The 15,809-nt window shown below is 45.2% G+C and overlaps 1 pseudogene; it reads left to right on the top strand.

Annotated features, from left to right (window-relative positions):
* The first annotated feature begins 786 nt into the window (after window positions 1–786).
* Window positions 787–15,809, top strand: part of LOC137675658 (nuclear pore complex protein Nup155-like) — a 52,569-nt pseudogene continuing 37,546 nt past the window's right edge.

Genomic DNA, 15,809 nt, shown 5'->3' with positions numbered 1-15,809 from the left:
AAAATAAGAAAGAATGCTGCACCTGCAAGATATAACTTTTTAGCATAAGCCAATCAGAACTAATATAGAGGCGTGTGAACAAAGCATACTAACCAATCATAATAGAAATGACATGTACACAGAGCGTGTACAAAAATAGAATAGTATAAATGTACCCTCAATAGAATAGTATAAATGTACCCTCAGATACGAAAATAAACGATATCTGCTTAACGATCATATTGGTCTGCGTGCATTTACTCCGTGCCCTCTCAACAAGTGGCGCCCGGGACAGGGACTTTCCCCCGGACCAGGGGCCTTCGCCCGGAGACTGCGGAGAAGCAGCGGACAGCGGACCGAAAGGGGGATGAGAGGAAGCCAGCTGTAGAGTGCTGCCCCGGAACTGGATTTTTGCACCGGCAGGAACGGATGCGGCAAGCCCGAGTTTTGCTAGCAAAGGAAAACCTGGGTAGGGCTTCCCAGGCAGCTGGGGGAGGAATGGGGTCTACCCTGACCAAGACAGAAGTGGCAGTGGTGAAACTCCTCCAACATATACTCTCTGAGAGAGGAATTAAATATGACGAAGCTGCGTTAAAGCAGTTACTGCTTTGGGCAAAAGACAAAGGACATTTTACAACCTTTAATGATGTCTTTGAAGTGCCTTTATGGGAGAAGATTGGTGACTCTCTCTGGGATGTGGTGTCAAGTGGTGATAAGGAAGCCTTTAAATTGTCTGCTACATGGAAGCTGGTTAGTGAAGCGTTAAAGGGAATAAAAGCAGAGAGAGAAGTCACACATTCAGCTTTTATGGCTTTAGGACAGCAGACGCCTACTACCCCCTCACTGTTTGCGGGACCAACACCTCCCACGGCCCCGGTGGCTGTACCGGTGGCAGCTCCTTTATCGCCGTCGGTACGGACGGCTCTGAAAAAAGCTGAGGAGCGGGGAGCGAGTAAAATAGATAGAGATCCATCAAAAACGGTAGTGCGCCCTACAGATCCATCAGAACCGGTAGTGCGCCCTAAAACACGAACTCGATTTGGACTAATTGATTCAGACGCTGAACAGGAGACTTGGCCAAAACCCCCTCCTCCTCTCATTGATCTCTCTACGGATGAGGCTGAGCAGGAGGACAAGAAGGAGGGTAAACATGCTTTGTACCCACCTTTACCGGATTCGCCGTTTCCTGAGTCTGTTGAACAAAGTTTACATTCCGGCGCTAAACGACCACCGTTAAAGTCTCCAGTTACGGAGTCAGCAGTACCAGAGTCACAAGGACTTAAAGGACCGTTACCATCACGAAATGGACACGAACTTGACATGACAGAGCTTGGTAGACGACTGGAAGAATTAAAGACGGAATTGAAGCAGCATCGTACAGCCAACGCCTCGGGACACGTGACTATGTCTCCCCAAAACCCCCCTCTGTGTTCGGGACAAGTATTAGGGCCACCTCAACCTCCTTTGCAAATACCTACTCCACCTTTAGATCAGGGCGGGGGGGGAGGTTTGCGTCCGTCTGGTAATGTGGGAGGTGGCGGAGAGGGTCAGTGTCTGCCCGCGTATACAGGGGAAGGGGGGAGGAGTGAAATGGAAAGGGATCATTCGAGATGCGTTATTAGAAGGAGTTATAATTCCGCAAGCATATCCTGTGATTTTGGGTGCGGGTCCTGAGGGAAAAAATCTTTGGCAACCGTTAGATTGGAAAATTATAAAAGAAACATGCCAGTCTATACAGACAAATGGCTTGGGCTCTCAGTATACGCAGGCTTTGCTTAAACATATTTTTGCAACTAACCTTTTCACGGCAAATGGCATTCGACAACTAACATCCGTGCTGCTGTCTCCTTCTCAAGTTCTACATTTTCTTAATGCCTGGAATAGCGCTTGTCATAGAATAGCTAATACACCTAGGGGTCGGGATGATCCTCTCTTTAACATCACGGCACAAATGCTGTTAGGAGAGGGTCCTTTTTCAACTGTACAGTGGCAAGCGCAGTTTCGTGTTGAGGCATTAGCAGCAGCTCAGGACAGTGCATTTCAAGCATTAATATCAGTCCCTAGTGAAGGTGTTCAACAAGCGTATACCAGAGTTTTTCAACAGATAGGAGAACCATATGGTAAATTTATAGATCGTCTGTATGCAGCTTTGCGAAGCACGCCTGATTTAGATGAAAGTACTAGAGACAAGTTACTGGATGTTCTTGCTTTTGATAATGCTAATGAGACAACTAGAAAAGCATTGGCACATTTACCGAGAGGTGCGGGGGTGGCGGCTATGCTGGAAGCAGTAGAAAGAATGTTAGGAATGGAACAGGCTCAAGTTATGGCAGCTGCAGTCGGAGCAGCAGTGAGACCTTTGCTGCGAGTGAAGGATAGAGATAAAAAATGTTTCAACTGCGGACAGACAGGGCATTTTAGAAAAGATTGCAAAAAAGAATTAAGGAGGTGGTGTGTTCACTGCTGACGATCAAATCACTATACAGCAGAGTGTAAACGATTACAGGGAAACTCCCTGCTGAGCGCGCTGCACCCGCGCGCGCAGAAAACAAGTCAGGGTGCTTGGACCGCCACTCCGCAGCCACAAGAGGAAGTGCCGGAGTGGATGTGGAAACAAAATTAGACATATACTTAACAGACAAACAAGTAACTGTAGTTGAAACTAACATGAAAGGACCTTTAGGACATGGTTTGAGTGCGTTACTTCTTGGGCGATCATCTATTTCCAAGCAGGGAATAATTGTACTGCCAGGGGTTATTGATGCAGATTATACAGGTCAAATATGTGCTATGGTATACACCCTATCCCCGCCTGTATTTATTCCGAAGGGCCAAAAGATTGCTCAGTTAGTTCCCTTTAAGGGCTGTGTTCCGAACGCAGAAAACAAAGACGGGGGGAGGGTTGTTTCGGATCGACGGGACAAGCATTGGTTAATCTTGCTATTGACATCACTAGAAACCAACCGCGTGAAAGAGTAACATTGCGGAATCAGAATGGGGAAGAAAGACAGATCTCTATGCTAATCGATACAGGAGCTGATGTTACGATCATTGCTGTCCTGGTTTGGCCTAAACCAGGCCGATTTTCCTTTCAGTGATTTTTACTTCCAGCTAAGTCTCCTCTAAGTAACTGCACTTTCTGAAACTAACTGCATGTTTGCAGACAGTGTCTGCTTCCAGGACTGATAACGCTCAAAGTTTGTAGTTATCGCTGAGGTACCGGTAGGGATGTAGTGCAGTAAGGCTCTTGCTGTACTTATTCTTAGAGAAACCAAGGTCACTGCTGAATTCCTCACTGCTTACAAGTGAGGAGCCGAAGGGGGGGTCGCAGCTGCAGCGGGGAGCAGACAGGGCAGGTGACCCAAAATTGACCAACGAAGGTATTCCATCCCATACACGTAATTCTCAGTATAAAGCGGGGGGATCACGAGGGTCTCGCTCTCTTTCTGCTATGGCCGGTGTCCAAGGAGGACTCCGTCTGTTTTCCTGCTGCCCCCGATCCCGATCCGTGCATTCCTGAATCCAGCTCTCAACCGTCGCTAGGCCCAGCCTGGGCCTTCCCGGAGCCTGCCCTGCAGTGCCGGTGGTGACGTGGCTGACTTCAGGGGAGCTCAATCTTGGTTTTGTATATATATTTGTATATATTTGATTATTTCTATTATTGTTATTATACTCTTTTTCATTATTATAGTTTATTAAAACTGTTTTAACTTTCCAACCCAGAAGTCTCTCTCCCTTTTCCCTTTCCCTTTCCCTCTGGGGGGAGGGGGGGGGATAACAGAGAGCATCTGCCACAGGTTTAATAGCCGGCCCAGCTTTAAACCGTGACAGATTTATTGGCGCCCAACGTGGGGCTCGAGAGAAGCTCCGACAGGTTGCTCTGATAAGTCGAACCCCAGCTCCAGTGGGAGGAGATCCGGAGAGCTCAGCCAAGAGAGTATCAGATTTCTTCCTTTGAGATTTACCAGGGGTTGGAAATTAAAACAGATAGCGAAGATGGTAATGTCATTTGTGAACCTTGTGTTACCTCTTTTCTTTATAAAGCTTGTTTTAGAGTTAAGTGTAATCATACCTTACTTGCCGTATGCGCTGTGTGTTAGTGTTTACATGTGGTTTAACAGGGCGTGCTGGTCAAAATGTGTCGTTTCGGTATGGGTTGTGATACTGATTTATGTCGTGATAAATTGGGCAGTTATTATTCCGATCTCTTATCTCTATGATACAATGATGGGCAGCTTTAATCGCGAATCCGTAGCTGCGCACACCGGGCGTCTTTTAACTGATTTTGATAGTATCTGCTCCTTTTTTGCCAAGCTGATTCCTGCAAAATTCGAACAGGGCATGTCGTTATTTTCGTGTGTCCTGAATGTGTTACTGGTGTGCTATGTGATTAGATGTCAGTGCAGCAACAGCGGGAGGTATCATGCTGCCCCTGTAACCAGGAGAAAACACCGAAAGAAATCAGCTAGTAAAGTGAAGGATGATGACTCAGAGCCTTCTAAGGCAGAGCCAGCACAGGACCCAGGTGAGGGCCCTTCTCAGTCAGAGTCAGGGCCTGACACAGAGGGGGGTTTCCTTGATCGTCTTTTTAAAGAAGGCCCATTACACAAGAAGGACAAGAAAGGTCCTTCTAAAGCAGAACAATCACAGGAGGACTCGGACTCGGAAGTAGAGATAACCTACCACTCCTTATCCCTGAAAGAACTGCGAAATATAAGAAAAGACTTTAGTCGTTATGACGGTGAGCCAATTATTACCTGGTTGCTCCGATGCTGGGATAATGGGGCAGATAGCATAGAATTGGATGGTAGAGAAGCCAGACAGTTGGGATCCCTGTCCAGAGATGGTGGTATTGATAAGATGCTTCTAAGAAGGTCGAACACGATCAGTCTCTGGAGGCGACTCTTGTCAGCTGTAAAGAGCAGGTATCCCTATAAAGATGATGTTATGAGCCACCTAAGCAAATGGACCACTATAGAAAAAGGTATTAACTACCTTAGAGAACTAGCTGTGCAAGAGATCATTTATAAACACCCTCAGGACATTGTAGATCCTGTAAATCCTGATGAAGTGGAATGCAACCGATCCATGTTCCGGAAGGTTGTGAAGAGTGCTCCACCAACACATACCCATACGTTGTCAATATTAGTCTGGGGAGAAGATGCTATGGCACGACCTAGTGTGGGCGAAATGGCTAACTATATGCGACAGTATGAAGATAGTATTTCTTCCCCACTGCAGGCCCGTGTCTCGGCTGTGGAAAAACTGACTAAGGAAAACAAGGACTCATTTAAACAACTGTCAGACAAACTGTCCAGGATCGAGAATAAACTTGACTCTCTACCTACACAGGCCCGTGTTGCAGCCTTTAGGAGGAAACGCCCTCCTACTGGACCGGCTCAAAGGAAACGGGACACGTCACGAGGTATCCTGTGGTTTACCCTGCGTGATTATGGGGAGGACATGAACAGATGGCATGGACAACCTACCAGTACCCTACAGGCACGAGTACGTGAGTTGCAAGCTAACAGAAATACCAGAGAGAATTTTCCTAGGAGGATGGCTGCTCCAGTTACCAATGAGCAGGACTCCAGTCACGGTAGATGGGCCTCAAATCCCTTTTTTCCAAGAGTGAATAGGGGAAATGAAGGTCCAATCCCCGTGAGCTGCACGAATCCAATCTTTAATTAGAGGGGCCCTGCCTCCAGCCAGGAGGAGGAGAGGGATAACCGGATTTATTGGACTGTGTGGATTCGATGGCCTGGCACATTAGAACCACAAAAGTATCGAGCCCTGGTAGACACTGGTGCACAGTGCACCCTCATGCCATCGAATCATAAAGGGACAGAATCTGTCAGCATTTCGGGAATAACAGGGGGATCTCAAGTGTTATCTGTATTGGAGGCCAAAGTGAGCCTAACTGAAAACGAATGGAAAAAGCACCCCATTGTGACTGGTCCAGATGCTCCATGCATCCTTGGCATAGACTACCTTAAGAAAGGGTATTTTAAGGACCCAAAAGGATATAGATGGGCCTTTGGTGTAGCAGCTGTAGAGACTGAGGACATTAAACAGCTGTCTACCTTGCCTGGCCTCTCAGAGGATCCTTCTGTTGTGGGGTTGCTGAAGGTTGAAGAACAACAGGTGCCAATTGCTACTGCCATGGTGCACCGACGACAATATCGCACCAATCGAGACTCCCTGATCCCCATTCATAAACTGATTAGACAATTAGAAAATCAAGGAGTGATTAGCAAGACTCGCTCACCCTTTAATAGCCCTATATGGCCAGTGCAAAAGTCTAATGGAGAATGGAGATTAACTGTGGACTATCGTGGCCTAAATGAAGTTACACCACCTCTGAGTGCTGCTGTGCCAGACATGCTAGAACTTCAATACGAACTGGAGTCAAAGGCAGCCAAGTGGTACGCCACCATAGACATTGCTAATGCATTTTTCTCTATTCCTTTGGCACCAAAGTGCAGGCCACAGTTTGCTTTTACCTGGAGAGGTATCCAGTACACCTGGAATCGACTGCCCCAGGGGTGGAAACACAGTCCTACTATTTGCCACGGACTGATCCAGACTGCACTAGAAGAGGGCGGAGCTCCAGAACATTTGCAATATATTGATGACATCATTGTATGGGGTGATACAGCAGCAGAAGTTTTTGACAAAGGGGAGAAAATAATTCAAATTCTTCTGAAAGCTGGTTTTGCCATAAAAAGAGGCAAGGTCAAGGGGCCTGCCCGGGAGATACAGTTTTTAGGGATTAAATGGCAAGATGGGCGTCGCCAGATCCCGATAGAGGTAATCAACAAAATAACAGCTATGTCCCCACCAACTAACAAAAAGGAAACACAAGCCTTCTTAGGCGTTGTGGGTTTCTGGAGAATGCATATTCCAGATTACAGCCAGATCATATGCCCACTTTATCAAGTGACCAGAAAGAAGAATGATTTTCAGTGGGGCCCTGAACAACGACAGGCTTTTGAACAGATTAAACAAGAAATTGTGCATGCAGTAGCCCTTGGACCAGTCCGTATGGGACAAGATGTTAAAAATGTGCTCTACACCGCAGCTGGGGACAATGGTCCTACCTGGAGTCTCTGGCAGAAAGTGCAAGGGGAGACTCGAGGTCGACCCCTAGGATTTTGGAGTCGAGGATACAAGGGCTCCAAGGCCAATTACACCCCAACTGAAAAAGAGATACTGGCAGCATATGAAGGAGTTAGAGCTGCCTCAGAGGTAATCGGTACTGAAGCACAGCTTCTCCTGGCACCCCGATTACCAGTACTAGGCTGGATGTTCAAAGGTAAGGTTCCTACTACTCATCATGCAACTGATGCTACATGGAGTAAATGGATTGCATTAATTACACAGAGGGCTCGAATAGGAAACCCTAATCGCCCAGGACTGGCCAGAAGGCAAAGACTTCGGAATGCCACCAGAAAAGGAGGTGACACGTGCTGAAGAAGCCCCACCGTATAATGAACTACCAGAGGATGAAAAGCAGTATGTCCTGTTCACCGATGGATCCTGCCGTCTTGTAGGAAAGCATCGGAAGTGGAAAGCTGCTGTATGGAGTCCTATACGACGAGTCACAGAAGCCACAGAAGGACAAGGTGAATCAAGTCAATTTGCAGAGGTAAAAGCCACCCAGCTGGCTTTAGACATTGCTGAACGAGAAAAGTGGCCAAGGCTGTATCTTTATACTGATTCATGGATGGTGGCAAATGCTTTGTGGGGGTGGTTAAAGCAGTGGAAGCGAAGCAACCGGCAGCGTAAAGGTAAACCTATTTGGGCTGCTGAACTGTGGCAAATTGACTACATCACACTCCCTCAGACCCACCAGAGTAAACGCTATGTGCTTACCATGTTGGAGGCGACCACCGGATGGCTGGAACCATACTCTGTGCCCCATGCCACTGCCCGGAACACTATCCTGGGCCTCGAAAAGCAAATCTTGTGGCGACATGGCACACCAGAGAGAATTGAGTCGGACAATGGGACTCATTTCAAAAACAGTCTCATAGATAACTGGGCCAAAGAGCATGGCATCGAATGGGTATATCACATCCCCTATCATGCACCAGCCTCTGGGAAAGTTGAACGGTATAATGGGCTGTTAAAAACTACCCTAAAAGCAATGGGAGGTGGAACCTTTAAAAACTGGGATAAGCATTTGGCACAAGCCACCTGGCTAGTTAACACCAGAGGATCTATCAACCGAGCTGGCCCTGCTCAGTCAGACCTTTTACATACAGTAGAAGGGGATAAAGTCCCTGTGGTGCATGAAAGGAATCTGTTGGGAAAAACTGTCTGGGTTCTTCCTGCTACAGGCAAAGGTAAACCCATTCATGGGATTGCTTTTGCTCAAGGACCTGGATGTACTTGGTGGGTGATGCTGCAGGATGGTGGAGTCCGATGTGTCCCTGAAGGTGATCTGATCTTGGGTGAGAATACTTAATTCTGAACTGCGTGATGTTAATTGCTGCATAATACTAACAGTGTTCATAAGTGTCTTTCAGGTTGAAGCAGTGGTGACGAGACCGGAGCTAGCTGCAAGTGGCATCCAGTAACCTCCTCGAGACTGACATCTTTAACCTGCAACCCATAGGCACGAACTGTGACAAAGCTCATACCATCTCTCCTACCCTGGGAGACTCCTAGCCAGATGGAAACCCACAATCCTGAAATAAATGAACTTGATGAACTTTTTTTTCTGTATAGAGATGAATCATAAACTAATGTTATCTGTATATATTTTAAAATGAAAAGTTAGTGGTGATCTGAGTATGACATGAATGGTATGGAATAAGGGGTGGAATGTCCTGGTTTGGCCTAAACCAGGCCGATTTTCCTTTCAGTGATTTTTACTTCCAGCTAAGTCTCCTCTAAGTAACTGCACTTTCTGAAACTAACTGCATGTTTGCAGACAGTGTCTGCTTCCAGGACTGATAACGCTCGAAGTTTGTAGTTATCGCTGAGGTACCGGTAGGGATGTTGTGCAGTAAGGCTCTTGCTGTACTTATTCTTAGAGAAACCAAGGTCACTGCTGAATTCCTCACTCTTACAAGTGAAGAGCCGAAGGGGCGTCGCAGCTGCAGCGGGGAGCAGACAGGGCAGGTGACCCAAAATTGACCAACGAGGGTATTCCATCCCATACACGTAATTCTCAGTATAAAGCTGGGGGATCACGAGGGTCTCGCTCTCTTTCTGCTATGGCCGGTGTCCAAGGAGGACTCCGTCTGTTTTCCTGCTGCCCCCGATCCCGATCCGTGCATCCCTGAATCCAGCTCTCGACCGTTGCTAGGCCCAGCCTGGGCCTTCCCGGAGCCTGCCCTGCAGTGCCGGTGGTGACGTGGCTGACTTCAGGGGAGCTCAATCTTGGTTTTGTATATATATTTGTATATATTTGATTATTTCTATTATTGTTATTATACTCTTTTTCATTATTATAGTTTATTAAAACTGTTTTAACTTTCCAACCCAGAAGTCTCTCTCCCTTTTCCCTTTCCCTTTCCCTCTGGGGGGAGGGGGGGGGATAACAGAGAGCATCTGCCGCAGGTTTAATAGCCGGCCCAGCTTTATACCGTGACAATTGCAAAGCAACACTGGCCCTCTGCTTGGCCTGTGCAAGTGGCTCCAGTAACGATAGCAGGAGTTGGAGGCTGTACTTTGCCAATGATGAGTCAACAACCGATACAGCTGCAATTTGCAGACGGAGCCTGTGTAAATGTTAGAACCTATGTCATGAAAGTGCCAGTATCGCTTGTGGGACGAGATGTCTTAACACAATTAGGTGCACGATTGATAACGCCTTTTTAGGAGCGGTCACTGAAAAAGGGCCTGTCTGACCTTTAAAATGGAAATCAGAAACACCGGTATGGGTGGATCAGTGGCCGCTTAGATCAGACAGGCTGGAACAGATTGAATTGTTAGTCCAAGAACAGCTAGAAGCAGGTCATATCAGACCGTCCACAAGCCCCTACAATACTCCAATTTTCACGATTCCGAAAAAATCAGGCAAATGGCGATTGCTTCATTATTTGCGGGCCATAAATGATGTTATGGAAGATATGGGAGCATTACAGCCTGGACTACCCACTCCTACCATGATTCCAGAAGGGTGGCAAATTTTAGTAATTGATCTAAAAGATTGTTTTTTCACGATATTTTTACATGACAGAGATTGTGCCAAATTTGCGTTCACAGTTCCGAGTATTAACAAGCAGGAACCTACTAAAAGGTATGAGTGGATAGTCTTGCCTCAGGGTATGAAAAATTCTCCTACATTATGTCAATTATATGTTGCATGGGCCTTACAACCTTTTCGTCAAAAGTTTCCTAATCTTTTGATTTATCATTATATGGATGATATTCTGATTGCTGGACAGGATTTAAAGGTGGAATTTGTGTTACCATTGTTAGAAAAAATGCTAAAACAGCGAGGACTGAAAATTGCCCCTGAAAAAATACAAAGATCAGAGCCTTGGAGATACTTAGGCTAGGAGGTAACTAAGCAAACCATTCGACCTCAAAAAATCACGCTGAAAGTTGATATATCCACATTGGCTGATGCTCAGAAATTGTTAGGAGAATTGCAGTGGGTTCGTAATACTTGTGGCATTACAAATGATGATATTGCACCGTTAATGCCATTGCTTGGACAAAACCCTGATGTCACTGTGAGCTGTACACTCACTGCAGACCAACAAGCAGCTATAAACAAAATTGCACACAAGGTGGCTACACAGGACGTGGCTCGCATTACTGCGAATGAGCCACTTTCAGCAATTATTGCAAATACATCAATGGAAAATAAGCATTTGAAAGCATTAATAGTTCAATTAAAACCAACTCTCAGAATTATTGAATGGGTTTTTCCACCTTTTCATCCTAAAACAACAATTTGTACCAGAGTGGAAGCAATAGCACAATTGCTTGTCAAAGTGCATAAAAGAATTACAGACATTACTGGATTAGACTCAGATGTTATCTATTTACCTATCAAGAAGGAATATCTACAGTGGTTAACAAATCAGTCAACTATTTTTCAAATGGCCTTACAGGACTTTACTGGACAATTGTTAACACATTTGCCAAAAGATAAAAAGCTACAGTTTATTTGCAAACAGGATTGGGAAGAAAAACCTATCAGATCAGAGATACCTGTGACTGGACTAACTGTTTTTACTGATGCAGGAAAGCGATCACACTCAGCAGTTATTACCTGGCAAGAGGATGGACAATGGAAACATTGCAAATTCTCAGGACAAACTGAGGACTCATTGCAGACACCTGAACTTTTTGCAATATACCAGGTCTTTATAAAATGGAAGGACTTACCTGTAAATATTGTAACAGACTCTCTTTATGCACCAGGCATTGTAAATCGAATTGAAAGAGCTTTTATACGACCAGTGAAGAATATACGACGTTACACCATTTTGCTACAGTTGCATCAGGCAATAAACCTCAGAGAGGTACCTTATTTTGTTACTCACATTCGTAGTCATCAATTTGATCAAGGTTTGAGCATTGGAAATAATAAAGCAGACACACTTGTGTCCTATACGCAAATATCACCAAATTTATTTGAACAAGCTCGCCTATCCCATCAATTCTTTCATCAATCAGCGAAAATGCTAGAGAAACAATTTCACCTCACCATGGCACAAGCATGCGAATTGGTCAGTGCTTGTCCTAGTTGTCAGAAAATTGGCATGGGAATTGGAATAGGGGTAAATCCTCGAGGGTTGTGTGCGTTGCAACTGTGGCAAATGGACGTTACTCACATTGCAGAATTTGGAAGGCTCAAATATGTTCATGTATCTGTTGACACGTTTTCACATGTAATATGGGCAACAGCACAAACTGGGGAAACAGGTCGTCATGTCAAATGACATTTACTTGCTTGCTTTGCAAGTCTTGGGGTTCCACAACAACTTAAGACTGATAATGGACCAGCATACTGTTCACAGATTTTTCCGTCAATTTTGTCAACTATGGGGTATTACACATGTCACTGGGATTCCTCATTCGCCTACAGGTCAGGCGATTGTGGAACGTGCTCATAGTACATTGAAACAGCTTCTGCAAAAACAAAAAGGGGGAGAGGTGACTGAACCTTCTGAGAGACTTGCAAAAGCTGTTTATGTACTTAACCATTTAACTTTAGCAGGAGATAAGGAGCGACCCCCAATTGTAATACATTGGGAGGCAGTTCGACAGAGAGTAGCAGAAGACAGCAGGGCAATCAGGGATGCAGCAGAAAATAATTGGCTCAACAAAATCCTACAAGAATTAGGTGGATTGTCTCTAAAAGGATAGTTAGCCGCAATGTTAGAGGGAATAGTTTATGTAGTTGTGATTATAGTTATCATAGGGATCTTCGTGGGTTGTGTTAAGACAATCATTGAGAAGAGTATATGGAAGTAGTGAGATAATAAATCTAACTACTTCCAGAGGGGGAAATTGATACCGGATGGTTTAGCAAGAGCAGGCCTCAGAGTAGGCTCTAAAAGGCCTGCTCTGTGTTACCTTTATACAGAATCAGCTTTCCTGTCAGTAATTTTCCTTTCAGCTAGAATAATAGAGAATAACAGTATGTTCTGAAGCAAACTGCATGTTTTGTAGATAGAGTTTACTTATGGGAATGTTTATAATAGGCATTATCCTACTTGTGTTACCCTGTTTGCTTGGATGTTTGCAGAAAACTGTGCAACGAATGGTCAATACAGCCTTTTTGGCTCAACAACAGAGAGCAGGATTTATGGGTAACCAAGGCTGGGATTCTCTGACCGGGCTCTGCGAGACGCAGGGAACCAGGTTTAAGTAAGAAACAAAGACAAAAAGGACAGGACAGGACATAGCTCATTCAAAAACAAAAAGGGGGATTTGTGGGGTTCCCACGAGACAATGGTGGGAACGAGGTACTGAACGAGCTATGTCCAGGCATGTCCAGGGGGTGGTAATGGGGTGGTGATGAAGTAGCCAATCATAATACAGAACAAGGGCCTTGGCTATGAGACCAACAAGCTATGGGGGAAGTTGAGGACCTTGGCTATGAGAAAAATAAGATGTAGGGATGTTGAAAAATAAGAAAGAATGCTGCACCTGCAAGATATAACTTTTTAGCATAAGCCAATCAGAACTAATATAGAGGCGTGTGAACAAAGCATACTAACCAATCATAATAGAAATGACATGTACACAGAGTGTGTACAAAAATAGAATAGTATAAATGTACCCTCAATAGAATAGTATAAATGTACCCTCAGATACGAAAATAAACGATATCTGCTTAACGATCATATTGGTCTGCGTGCATTTACTCCGTGCCCTCTCAACAGGTTGCATTCTGAATTCTTTGCCTTCTGGCCAGTCCATGGTCACTTCTAAGATTCCTGGGCAACTGGGATTTCCTATTCAAGCCTGGTATGTGATTAATGCAATCCATTTACTCCATGTAGCATCAGTTGCATGATGAGTAGTTGCAACCTTACCCTTAAACATCCAGTCCAGTACTGGTAATCAGGGCACCAGGAGGAGCTCTGCTTCAGTACCGATTACTTCTGAAGCAGCAATAACTCCTTCATATGCTGCCAGTATCTCTTTTTCAGTTGGTGTATAGTTGGCCTCGGAGCCTTTGTATTCTTGACTTCAAAATCCTAGGGGTTGACCTTGAGTCTCCTCTGGTACTTTCTGCCAGAGGCTCCAGGTAGGACCATTGTCCCCATCTGCAGTATAGAGCACATTTTTAACATCTTGTCCTGTCCGGACTGGCCCAAGGGCTACTACATTCACAATCTCTTGTTTAATCTGTTCAAAAGCCTGTCATTGTTCAGGGCCCCACTGAAAATCATTTTTCTTTCTGGTCACTTGATAAAGAGGGCGTACAATCTGGCTGTAATCTGGAATATGCATTCTCCAGAAACCCATGACGCCTAAGAAGGCTTGTGTTTCCTTTTTGCTAGTTGGTGGGGACATAGCTGTTATTTTGTTGATCACCTCTATCAGAATCTGGCAACGCCCATCTTGCCTTTTAATCCCTAAAAACTAGATCTCTTCTGCGGGTTCCTTGACCTTACCTATTTTTATGGCAAAACTGTCTTTCAGAAGAATTTGGATTATTTTCTCCCCTTTCTCAAAAACTTCTGCTGCTGTATCCCCCAATACAATGACATCAATGTACTGCAAGTGCTCTGGAGCTCCACCCTTTTCCAGTGTTGTCTGGATCAGTCCATGGCATATAGTAAGGCTGTGTTTCTGCCCCTGGGGCAATCGATTCCAGGTGTACTGGATACCCCTCCAGGTAAAAGCAAATTGTGGCCTGCACATTGGCACCAAGGGAATAGAGAAAAACACATTAGCAATGTCTATGGTGGCGTACCACTTGGCTGCCTTTGACTCCATTTCATATTGAAGTTCTAGCATGTCTGGCACGGCAGCACTCAGTGGTGGCGTAACTTAATTTAGGTCACAGTAGTCTACAGTTAGTCTCCATTCTCCATTAGACTTTTGCACTGGCCGTATAGGATTATTAAAGGGTGAGCGAGTCCTACTGATCACTCCTTGATTTTCTAATTGTCTAATCAGTTTATGAATGTGGATCAGGGAGTCTCGACTGGTGCGATATTGTCGTCAGTGCACCGCGGTAGTAAGAATTGACACCTGTTGTCCTTCAACCTTCAGCAGCCCCACAACAGAAGGGTCCTCTGAGAGGCCAGGCAAGGTAGACAGCTGTTCAATGTCCTCAGTGTCTATAGCTGCTATACCAAAGTCCCATTGATACCCTTTTTGATCCTTAAAATATCCTCTCTTGGGGTAGTCTATGCCAAAGATTCACAGAGCATCTGGTCCAGTCACATCAGAAATACTGATGGATTCTGTCCCTTTGTGACTCGATGGCATTAGGGTGCACCATGCACCAGTGTCTACCGGGGCTCTATACCTTTGTGGTCTTAACGTGCCCACACAGTCCAATAAACTCATTCGTCCCTCTCCTCCTCCTGGCTGGGGACAGGGCCCCTCTAATCAAGGAATGGATTCGTGCGGCTCATGTGGATTAGACCTTCATTCCCCTTATCCACATCCACATATATATACAAATATATAGAAAAGCAAGATTAAGCCCCCCCATGATGTCACCCCTGGCACTGCAGGGCAGGCACCGGGAAGTCCCGGACTGGACTCAGTGGCCGATGGGAACTGGATTCAGGGATGCACGGATTGGGATTGAGGGCAGGAGAAAAACGGACAGAGCCCTCTTCGGACACCGGCCATAGAAGAAGAGAGCGAGACCCTCATGATCCCCTAGCTTTATACTGAGAATGACATGTATGGGATGGAATACCTCGTTGGTCAATTTTTGGGTCACCTGTCCTGTCCACTCCTCCCTGGAGGTGCAATTCTTCTATGGCTCTTCACTTGTAGTTAGTGAGGAATTTAGCAGTGACCTTGGTTTCTATAGGAATAAGTGTAAGCAAGAGCCTTTCTGCATACCATTCCTACTGGTACCTCAGTAATAATTACAAACTTTGAGTGTTATCAGTCCTAGAAGCAGACACTGTCTGCAAAACATGCAGTTAGTTTCAGAAAGTACAGTTACTTAGAAGAAGCGTAACTGAAGGGAAAAATCACTGAAAGGAAAATTGGTTCTGTTTTAGTCCAAACCAGGACAGGAAGAAATCAAACCAAACTAAAAACAACATGAATTAGGTCCTCAGATGTTACAGTGATGAGAAGGGCTTGCATGCCTGAAAACTTGTCTAATTTTTCTAACTATATTTACTAGCCTAATAAAAGATATTACCTCTACATAC

Source organism: Nyctibius grandis, chromosome W (assembly GCF_013368605.1).
Source record: "Nyctibius grandis isolate bNycGra1 chromosome W, bNycGra1.pri, whole genome shotgun sequence".
Classification (NCBI taxonomy): domain Eukaryota; kingdom Metazoa; phylum Chordata; class Aves; order Nyctibiiformes; family Nyctibiidae; genus Nyctibius; species Nyctibius grandis.
The sequence above is the reverse complement of the archived record's forward strand: the minus strand, read 5'-3'. Positions and strand labels throughout refer to the sequence as shown.